General features: G+C 34.4%; 1 pseudogene across 1 annotated transcript; it reads left to right on the top strand.

Annotated features, from left to right (window-relative positions):
• The first annotated feature begins 247 nt into the window (after nucleotides 1-247).
• Nucleotides 248-5,465, top strand: LOC143617304 (boron transporter 1-like; annotated as a pseudogene). The gene is made up of 11 exons (XR_013150805.1): nucleotides 248-397; nucleotides 1,342-1,424; nucleotides 1,519-1,711; nucleotides 2,066-2,204; nucleotides 2,286-2,451; nucleotides 2,601-2,767; nucleotides 2,851-3,024; nucleotides 3,103-3,198; nucleotides 3,447-3,904; nucleotides 4,024-4,291; nucleotides 4,867-5,465. The product of XR_013150805.1 is annotated as a boron transporter 1-like (transcript).
• Nucleotides 5,466-10,704: the final 5,239 nt, after the last annotated feature.

The following is a 10,704-nucleotide window of genomic DNA, read 5'->3' on the forward strand; positions in this document are numbered from 1 at the left end:
CACGTGAAAGAGACATGCCACAATCTACTGTGGATAATCCGAAAGCGGTGACGGTTTGGTAATGCTAGTAAACTATATTTGTGTGTTAAAGACGTTCCCGGGGCAGGACGAGAACAAGAACATAAAAAAAAAGATAAATAGGCTAGAACCCTGAGGCTTTGATACCATGTAGAATAATGAAATCCCCGTAAATATTATTTAGAACCTCATTCCAAACAATCAATTTATTATATTCATTATTATTCATACTTGGTGCTGCCTGCCGGAGTAAGTTTCCGGTGGTTGAATAAGCAATGGAAGAGACATTCGTTCCGTTTCAAGGGATTAAGAATGACTTAGATGGACGCCTCAGATGTTACAAGCAGGATTGGACTGGCGGCTTCCGTGCAGGTTTCCGGTATAAATGAGTTTGTTTATGGTTATTTATTTATTAATTATTATTATTATTATTATTATTATTATTATTATTATTATTTATTCTACATTTATCATAATCTATTTTATTAACCAGGTAGTTTGTCGATTTTCAGTTCGGTTCATTCGGTTAGTTTGTCGGTTTTCAGTTCGGTTATTAACATAAACCGACACCGAAGTCATCAGTTAAACTATTTTATTAACCAATCGGTTTTCAGTTAACTGGTTTGGTTAATTTGGTTAGTTTGTTGGGTTTCGGTTCGGTTATTGACCGAAATGGAAACCGAAACCGAAGTCATCGATTAATCTTTTTTATTAACTAGTTAGTTTTCGGTTAACCGGTTTGGTTTATTTGGTTAGTTTGTCGGTTTTTGATTCGGTTATTAGCATAAACCGAAACCAAAGTCATTGGTTAATGTATTTAATTAAACAATCGGTTTTCAGTTAACCGGTTCGGTGTATTTGGTTAATTTGTCGGTTTTCAGTTCGGTTATTAGCCTAAACCGAAACCAAAGTCATTGGTTAATCTAGTTCATTAACTAATCGGTTTTTGGTTAACCGGTTCGGTTTATTCGGTTAGTTTGTCGTTTTTCGGTTTGGTTCAGTAAATAACCAAAACCAAACTTGGGCTAAAATTTATTTTATAGAAATACATGAAATGGATATATAAAAGCTAGAAATATATAAAAGTATGAACTAAATGGTTCGGTTCGGTTAATTTCGGTCAACCCGAGGGTACAAAAAAAAACCAATAACCTATTTTCAGTTAATTCGGTCATCCGTTAATTTCAGTTCAGTTTCGTAGATTTTTTTGTTCGGTTTCAAATAATGGTTTGGTTAAACTTTTTTTTATATATAATTTACCATAAAACGATTTCAAATAATGGTTTGGTTATACTAATATCTAATTTGATCTTAACATTGCAGAATTTTGGCTCCAACAACATACATATTCTTCGCTTCTGCGATTCCAGTTATATCATTTGGAGAACATCTGGAACGAAATACTGGTATACAAAATATATTTGTTAATCATGTTATTAATGTTTATATAAATTAAGTTGTTTGTTAACTTTGTTTGTGTGGTTAATATGGTACTTGCAGAAGGAGCATTGACTGCGGTTCAAACATTAGCTTCTACTGCATTATGTGGAATCATTCATTCCATTATCGGAGGTCAACCGTTGTTGATTTTAGGCGTTGCTGAGCCTACTGTTCTTATGTATACATTCATGTATAACTTTGCGAAACAAAGACCCGAGTTGGGTCATAATCTGTTTCTTGCTTGGACTGGATGGTAAGCGTCTTTTCTTAAATATTACTATTGGTGATTACACACACATATATAGATATATGTGTATATATACAAGTATGCAAAAATCATAACATGGATAGTTTTTTTACAAATGCTGACATAAAAGTCATATAAGTTATAACCGACATTTATCGTTGATTTGATATATACGTGTATTTGAAACTAGTTTTGAGACTTTAATACATCAAAACATGATTGAAAGTTTTTATTTTATTCTATTTTTTTTTCAAAAATGATTTTTTTAATGGTATTAACACTTGGTTTATTGTGTAATGCATTCTTGATGGTTTAGAATTCATTGTATGTTATTTATTTATTTTTTTTTTCAAATTTCAGGGTATGTGTGTGGACTGCAGCCTTGTTGTTCTTGCTAGCAATACTAGGAGCATGTTCTATCATTAACCGATTCACCCGTGTGGCTGGTGAACTCTTCGGTCTGCTCATTGCCATGCTCTTTATGCAACAAGCCATCAGAGTAAGCATACTTATATGTGGTGTACACATATTTATATCATAAGTTATATATAGATTCTGATACTGAGTTAATGTTATTCAGGGACTGGTCGATGAATTTCGCATACCAGAACGATCTGATGCAAGACTAATCGAGTTTATTCCTTCTTGGAGATTCGCCAATGGAATGTTTGCCCTCGTTTTGTCGTTTGGACTTTTGTTGACTGGATTGAAAAGCCGGAAAGCTAGATCATGGAGATATGGTTCTGGTATGTATGCAAATATTATTATTTAATTTCAATATTTTTAGTTTTTTTTTTCTGCTATTTAAAGTAGTGGTAATATATAATCAGTTGTTTTGAGTGTAATCAAATTAATATTATTATTATTATTATTAAATTTTTTTGTGTGTTTGCAGGTTGGATTAGAAGCCTTGTTGCAGATTACGGAGTGCCCCTAATGGTCCTCGTCTGGACAGCCGTCTCATACGCACCGGCTTCAAGTGTTCCAAAAGGAATCCCACGGCGTCTTTTTAGCCCGAACCCTTGGTCTCCCGGTGCATATGACAACTGGACCGTTATCAAGGTATGGGGAGTGTTTGAACTGATGGTTTCGACTGTTTTCGATTGATCAAAAGTATACTCATTATTTGAAATAATAAATGACAGGATATGCTAAATGTACCAATTCTCTTCATATTTGGAGCTTTCGTTCCCGCAACGATGATCGCGGTTTTGTAATACTTCGACCATAGTGTCGCGTCTCAGCTCGCTCAACAGAAAGAGTTTAATTTGCTAAAGCCGCCATCTTTCCATTATGACTTACTTCTTTTAGGATTCCTGGTACTTTTTAACTTCTTAAATATACATATATTATGCATTTTACCTATTACCTAACACTCACTTATCTAATGTGTGCAGACACTACTGTGCGGTCTACTTGGTATCCCACCGTCCAACGGTGTCATTCCACAATCTCCTATGCATACCAAGAGTCTTGCTACTCTCAAACACCAGGTAAAAACCGTTGAAACGGTTAAAACTGTTACCCCCCCCCCCCCCTTTTCTAATTTCAAAAGTATGCAGAAATCTTATATTTAGAGGTGGCAAATGGGTTGGCTCGAACGGGTCATGGGTCAGTTGAAAAAAGGGTTGTTTTGGTTTGGGTCGGAACAAGTTTCCGTTTTTTTTACGAGGATAACGGCGGAAACATTTTAGTTTTTTATTTAAAATTTGAGTTATATTAATTGATGAGAATAATGCAGTTGCTAAGGAACCGGCTCGTGGTGAATGCACGCGAAAGTATGAAAATGAACTTGAGTTTAGGTCAACTATACGGAAACATGCAAGAAGCATATCATCAGATGCAAACTCCATTAGTGCACCAAGGACCGTCAGACCGTGGATTAAAAGAGCTAAAAGAATCAACGGTTCAGCTAGCTTCAAGCATGGGGAACATCGATGCACCAGTGGACGAGACTGTGTTTGACGTCGAGAAAGAAATCGATGATTTGTTACCCGTTGAAGTCAAAGAACAACGCGTCAGTAACCTGCTTCAGTCGTGTATGGTCAGAGGCTGTGTTGCAGCAATGCCGGCTTTAAAACTGATCCCAACTTCGGTTCTTTGGGGTTACTTTGCGTTCATGGCGATTGAAAGCTTACCCGGAAACCAGTTTTGGGAAAGGATATTACTTTTGTTCACTGCACCAAGCCGACGGTTCAAGTAATAATCTAGATTAAAATGACTTATAATATTATTACTTGTTCATTATTGATGATTATATCATATATTCATATATATCACATACATGTCCCTAAACACTTAAACGTTGCATGTTGCAGAGTTCTTGAGGATTACCATGCAACATTCGTTGAAACCGTACCGTTCAAGACTATTGCGACGTTTACGTTATTCCAAACTACGTATTTGTTAATCTGCTTTGGAATTACGTGGATTCCGATCGCTGGACTTTTGTTCCCTTTAATGATCATGCTGCTAGTTCCGGTTCGACAATATATTTTGCCTAAGTTTTTCAAAGGTGTGCATCTTCAGGATCTGGATGCAGCTGAGTATGAAGAGGCACCGGCGATACCTTTCAATTATCCTCAGGTAAACCATAAACTGCGCCTTAGGGGTGTAAACGAGCCGAGCCCGAGCTTGTTAAGGCTCGAGCTCGGCTTGTTTAGAGCTCTGTCTGTAAAGCTCGAGCTCGGGTCGTTTAAAGCTCTATCTCTAGTTCAAGCCCGGCTCGTTTGTTATTTATTAATTATTTACATATATATTAAAAATTCAATTTTCTTATATAATATATATATATATATTACTTAATTATTTTTTAAAGTTTTACGCATAATATAGTTATTATATAAATATTTAAATTTTAAATATATATTTATAAAAATAAAAAGCTCGTTTAGGCTCGCGAGTCAGCTCTCGTTTGTTATTTATTAATTATTTACATATATATTAAAATTTCAATTTTCTTATATATTATATAATATATATATATATATATATATTACTTAATTATTTTTTATAGTTTTACGCATGGTATAGTTATTATATAAATATTTTAAATATATATTTATAAAAATAAAAAGCTCGTTTAGGCTCGCGGGTCAGCTCAAGCTTGATATGTGAAAGCTCGGAAAAATAAAAAAAATAACATTTGATTGTTTTATTAGGAGGGAGAATTCGGTGCTCGAACTTCAACCGTCGACGTGGGAGAAGTGCTGGACGAAGTGATCACAAGAAGCCGAGGCGAAATCCGACGAACATGCAGCTCAAAAATGACGAGCACCACCGTGACACCGTCAAGAGATGGCAAAAGTCCACGGATATCAATGACCGCATACAGTCCTCGGGTTAATGAGCTGCGTGCATTACATAGTCCTCGATCGGCTGCACGAGAATCGTTTAGCCCAGTCGCACCATCTTCGTTGGGAAAAAGTCCCCGCAAATGAAACCCGAGAGTTTACGTGTGTTGTGTGACATTAAGCCTGCAACTTATTATTTGTGTTTTGTTGTTGTAGCAGGATAACCTGTGTTGTTGAGTTTCTTGTAATTAGTAATGTATATTTAACGTTTGCAGACTGTTTAGAATAAATCAAAATATTACTTTCAAGTAAACCAAACTTATTACCTTTGGTTAATTAAATTATAAACTCTAATCAGTCTCAAGTTCTACAAATCTTATTATTAAATCGGTCATTTTATCGAGTCGGGTCACTGATTTTAGCAGTTTTAAAAACCGGATAACGTTATAAATAATTTAAAACAAATTACAAAACTTCCTATCTTTTATAGTGATTTTACAATGTTGATAACATATGAAGAATTGAATAAACAAAATATAGTATGAAAATAATCTATAAAAGAACATATAAAAATAACATGTGTATGTATATACATATATATTGAAATTATGGTATAAATATCTTCAATATGTTCCAGCTATTTAACGACTTGCCGCTCGTGAGCTATCAAGATCAAAAAGCTTGAATTGAGCTGAGGTTGAGCAAAGTCGGGCTCGAGTATAAAAATAAGCTTGTTTATTGTGCTTGAGTAAATAACATACTATTTTATGAATTTTATTTGGAAAATTAGATTTTATTAATTTCCACCCTTTTGAGGTTTTTCGACAATAATCCCACTTATGAAAATTCCTGTTACAGGTCCCACCTTTCACACTATTTGTTTTCATATGACCCATGGTAAAAAAATTTAACTCCGTTAATTTTTTTTCCGAATTTCAAACTGATGTTTTAAGGCTTTTGATCATAATGAGGACACGATTCGAATGATTTAAAACTTATCTCGAAACGGTACTCCAAATTGCTTGAAAAAAATAGGTTTAAAATTGTGACTGCCATAAAATATTTCTTAAGTGGGGCTTAACGCCAACCAATTGTCAAACTTGGGATTATTAAAATCAAATATCCGTTTTTCCAATCTTATTAGTGTTGTGAGTAGTGAGTATTCATGTTTTTGTGACCACACAAGTATACATGTATAGATATATATTACATGTATGTGTCTATCCACATGGACCATATATTATATATAGGAAAAGATTCATGCATCGTACCATATACATTATAACTCACAAAGCACTATTTATACAACCATTTAACTCTCATCAATTTTATAACGAATAATAACAAAATGCAAAATCGACAACGACAAAACAATCACTAATACAACAGTGTATAAAGTAAAACACGTGGCTCACAAAACGCCTCCTACAATCATAGACCGTAACGTATGATGTAAACATGAATAAATAGACATGAATGTGTGACACATAAAGTTAAAGTAAAAGGTGTATAATCAAGTGAAAATGTGAGGTCTAGAGGAATCAGTGGAAGTTGAAATGATATCAAACAAAAGCAAAGGTTGGAATGGAGAATGAAGGAGAAGCCATAGTAGCCTTTGACTTTGTTGGGATGATATTAGTGGCAAACATATTCATTCATGTCAACAAGTATCTTTGTCTTTCTTTCATCAAATAATAACACACACTTTTGTTATTTTCATGTAACTTTTACATGTGAAAACATGTTTCATGACCCAATGGAATTATTCATGATGTGACACTTTAGTTGACTACCAAATCTCTTTTGTTGTTTCTCTCATCATCCTTTGAGTGATTTGCAAGATAAGTGTGTGGTAGTAATAGTGTGCTAAAGTTAAGTAAAAAAATGTAAAACTTAATCTTGGTGTGAAAGTATTGAATCAGTATCTGTATTAATGTGTGTTAAATAGGCTATGTTCGAGGGTCAAACTCATCTGGAACCCGAAACGTGTCAAAGACACGAGCTTTGGTGCGTTGTGTCGTTGACAGTTGACAAGCATATAAAAAAATGAAGGTTTATTGGTTTTTATTAATCTCAACTATCGTCTTTTGGTCGCTGCTGGCCCCAATTAACGAATTGGCTGCTGACGGTCCCAACTTTTAACGTATTTGTTCTCAACGGTCCGCGAATAACATAATCCTAACGCCGTTAGTTTCAAGTCACCGGAAAAACGTTTTTTGCCGGAAATGTCAGTTTTTTCCGGAAGCACCACCAGAACATCGCCACCGCCACCACTTGAGCACCACCAACCGATTCCGACGATGGATTTAAAGTTCCGACGACCTCAATAATTGGGCCTTTAACTACACAAATATTCCTAAATGTCCGATACAAAGTTACAAAGATGTTTTGGATGAAAATGTTGAGTTTTTCAAAAAAAATGTGAATTTTTCGGCCAAAAACGTTTTTCCGGCGACCTGCAACTAACGACGTTAGAATTCTATCAGTCGCGAACCGTTGGGAACACATACGTTAAAAGTTTTGTATGATACCAGAATAGTGATTTGGTTCAGTTCGGTCCGGTCCGGTCCAAATCCTTTTAGATATAGTTTTATTCAGTGACACTAGTTTTATAAAAATTTAGCCCAAAGTTTTAAGATTATTTCTTGGGCCGATGATACCTTATTGTTACAGAGTTGTGGACCATTACTGTGAAGTAAAAAAGCCCAACTATTGAGAAAACAAAACTAAAGGGGCCAGTGACCACTGCCATGGCCCATTTAAGGTTCACTTTGTAGCTCAACCCATTTGGAAAACAAAACACAATTTCAACTATGAACTATACCTTCTGTTAAATAAGATCAAGTGAAATTACCAAAATATTCATTTGACCCATAAAAGTAAATAAATTACAATATACCCAGCTTTTTCCTATAATGTCTATTATTAATCTTGTCGACTCATACACTATTTAATCATAAGACGACGAGATTCTCAACCAATAAGATTCTGTCACGTGTCATAAACTGTCGAGCCCATAGTTTTTTTTCATAACATCGGAGCAATGGGATTTTTTAGGTGTCCGACGCTTATTTTTTAGCTTCCGATGAAATTTTTTTGTTTCTCGAGGAGATTGTTTCTTTGCTTCCAACGAGATATTGTTGACGTGTGATAAAATCTTGTTGTTTGAAAATCTTGTCGATTAATGATTAAAAAATGTACGGGTCATCAGGGGCGAAGCTTGAATGAAGATGTCGAGGGGGCCGGACGAAAATACGCATTAAAAAAACCGTAAACGGAGGGGGCCGGGATCAAATTTTCGGTTGAAAACGGGTAAATTCACACTATGTATAAAAAATGTCGGGCGAAAACGGAAAAATTCACACCACTACGCAAAAAAAACGAAGGGGGCAACTATCCTTCGCCCTTGCGGGTCATCTCTCACCAAGATTCAGGGTGAACAACTGAATATTGTAAGAAGAAAAGCTAGTTAAATGAATATTTTGTTTATTTAAAAACTGAAATTTAAAATTGACCTTATGATATTTTCCCTAAAATCAATTATATTCCTTTCTACTTTTCAATAATTCAACTAATCCTGCTTTTTGTATGGCACCATTTTTCTAAATACCTTAATTCAAATCAATTATACTCCGTTAATTATTTAACGATGAATACTTAGATACCATTTGTCCTTTAGACTAGACTACAATCATATTAATAGAATCTCACCACTTTCTTTTTCTTGAATGACATCTACCCACTTTGTAATGAGTAGATAACCATGAAGATAAAGTTGGGGACCTAGGGCTTATGCATAGTGAATTTTGCTTGTGAAACATATAAATGACTCGTAATACGACACGTGTATTTTATGACTAGGGTATATATCCGTTAATTATAAGTAATTTTAGGCGTGACGTTATAGTAATTGATATGCACAATTATGTTATGCATGGTTTGTTCATCCGTTAGATCTTGACAACTTGGACAACTTAGACACGCAAATACATGTTAGACGTATCTATGTTCACAAACAGGCCTATTTAAAAAAAAACATTTTTTAAAATGAATTCTATATTTAGGTTAAATATGAATAAATGAATAAATTATTGTTTTATGGCATAATCTATTTTATTAAAAAAAAAATTAATATGTACATGTTAAAGGCTATTTAAGCTCTAATAATTTGATGAAATAGATTTAAGTAAAATTTGATTTTTTTTCCTCTTTCAATTAATTTTACCTTCTTGTTACTTACACTTCTATCATTTATCATTTATCATCGTGTTAACTTTAACCATTGAATTAATAAGACCAGTGACACATATCACTTTGTATGCTTCTTTTAGAATTGTTACTTTATATTTGAACTATCTCTACTAAAATCTTATTCGGTAAAGGACCGTGTGATAGCCTTTTTATATTTCATTAAGAGACTGCATCTGAATCTTTCAAATGAAGAGTGTGTTTGGGTGTTCTTGAACCATATAAACTCGGCTCGTTACGTACATCATTTTATCCTTTTGTGCCCGAGCTCAAATAGCATAATAAAATCTCATAACTCATTTGATTACTAAATACTATAACAAATAATGACACATAATCCACATAGCATATGCATAATTAGAACCCTCGACCTCTAAGAAGAGAGCACGTGTTACGCACTCAGATACCATTGAGCAAAATGCTCGTTGGTTAAAAGATACTTTATTATTGCAACAAGCAAAATCTACAACGATAGTTTGAGGTTCAAACTCTCGTCACCTTCTTCATGTTCTTGATCACAAGGCTTGCATTCATGATCATTTTCGACGTGGAAATCATCGCGTTCAAAAGACAAAGAAGGTGACTGAAAATGTTGTAACTTTCTACTTTTATTTGCTTTCTCCATTTCCGCAAGTTCTTGTATTCTCCTATCGCGTGCTTCTCGGTAACTTTTGATCAAGGAAAAGAATATCCCCATCTTCTTTTCATCGTCGTCGTCGTCATGTTTCAAACCCGCGATGATGTTTTTATGATCTTCCATAGAGATGTATCAATTAATAACTTTTTTTATTCAAAATAACAATAATAAGTTGAATATTGTCTATTGAGATGAACAAGTTGGTGTGAAAGAGTTTAATACTTAACTATGAAGTGAATAATAATTATAAGTGAGATGTTGGGATAGTGGTTTGGAATTTTCCTTTGCTTTTGATTGTCTAAAGCATACGTCATGTTAAGACGTAGGTTGTGTTTATCTCATCAATGAGTATTTGATGATACACAACTTGTTACTAGCCGCCATGTAAAGCCAAACCCATAGAACATTTCACAAGTTAAAAGAGTCAGTTTATACTTGATGACGGGGGTAGCCCAAGGAAATAATAAAATGGCTGAAACATGTTAACGCTAAAAGGGGTTAAAAGGTTAAAAGCTTCGTTTCCCGCCCAAACTCATGTAAACAAGTACCCACGTGCTACAGTACAATGTCAAATCACTGTTCTCCTCTGACCAAAGTACATACTCAGATAAAGTATTATTATTTTAAGCTATGGACCAGCGGTCCAAGCCTTCCCGCCCATAAAGGTCAACTCTCTATGCAAACAAGAGGCTAACTAGTTTAGTTAACTGAACTAAAAGGCTTATATCTTCTCCATATAAATAGATAACTTAGCCTTAAACATAAACAAAACAGATTTGGGCAGATAACACCATCTCCCTAATCTTCTCTTCTTCCTTAAG

The sequence above is a fragment of the Bidens hawaiensis genome, unplaced genomic scaffold (genome assembly GCF_021521415.1).
Source record: "Bidens hawaiensis isolate Kalapana, Puna unplaced genomic scaffold, B.hawaiensis_p1.1 tig00053808_1, whole genome shotgun sequence".
NCBI classification, from domain to species: Eukaryota; Viridiplantae; Streptophyta; class Magnoliopsida; order Asterales; family Asteraceae; genus Bidens; species Bidens hawaiensis.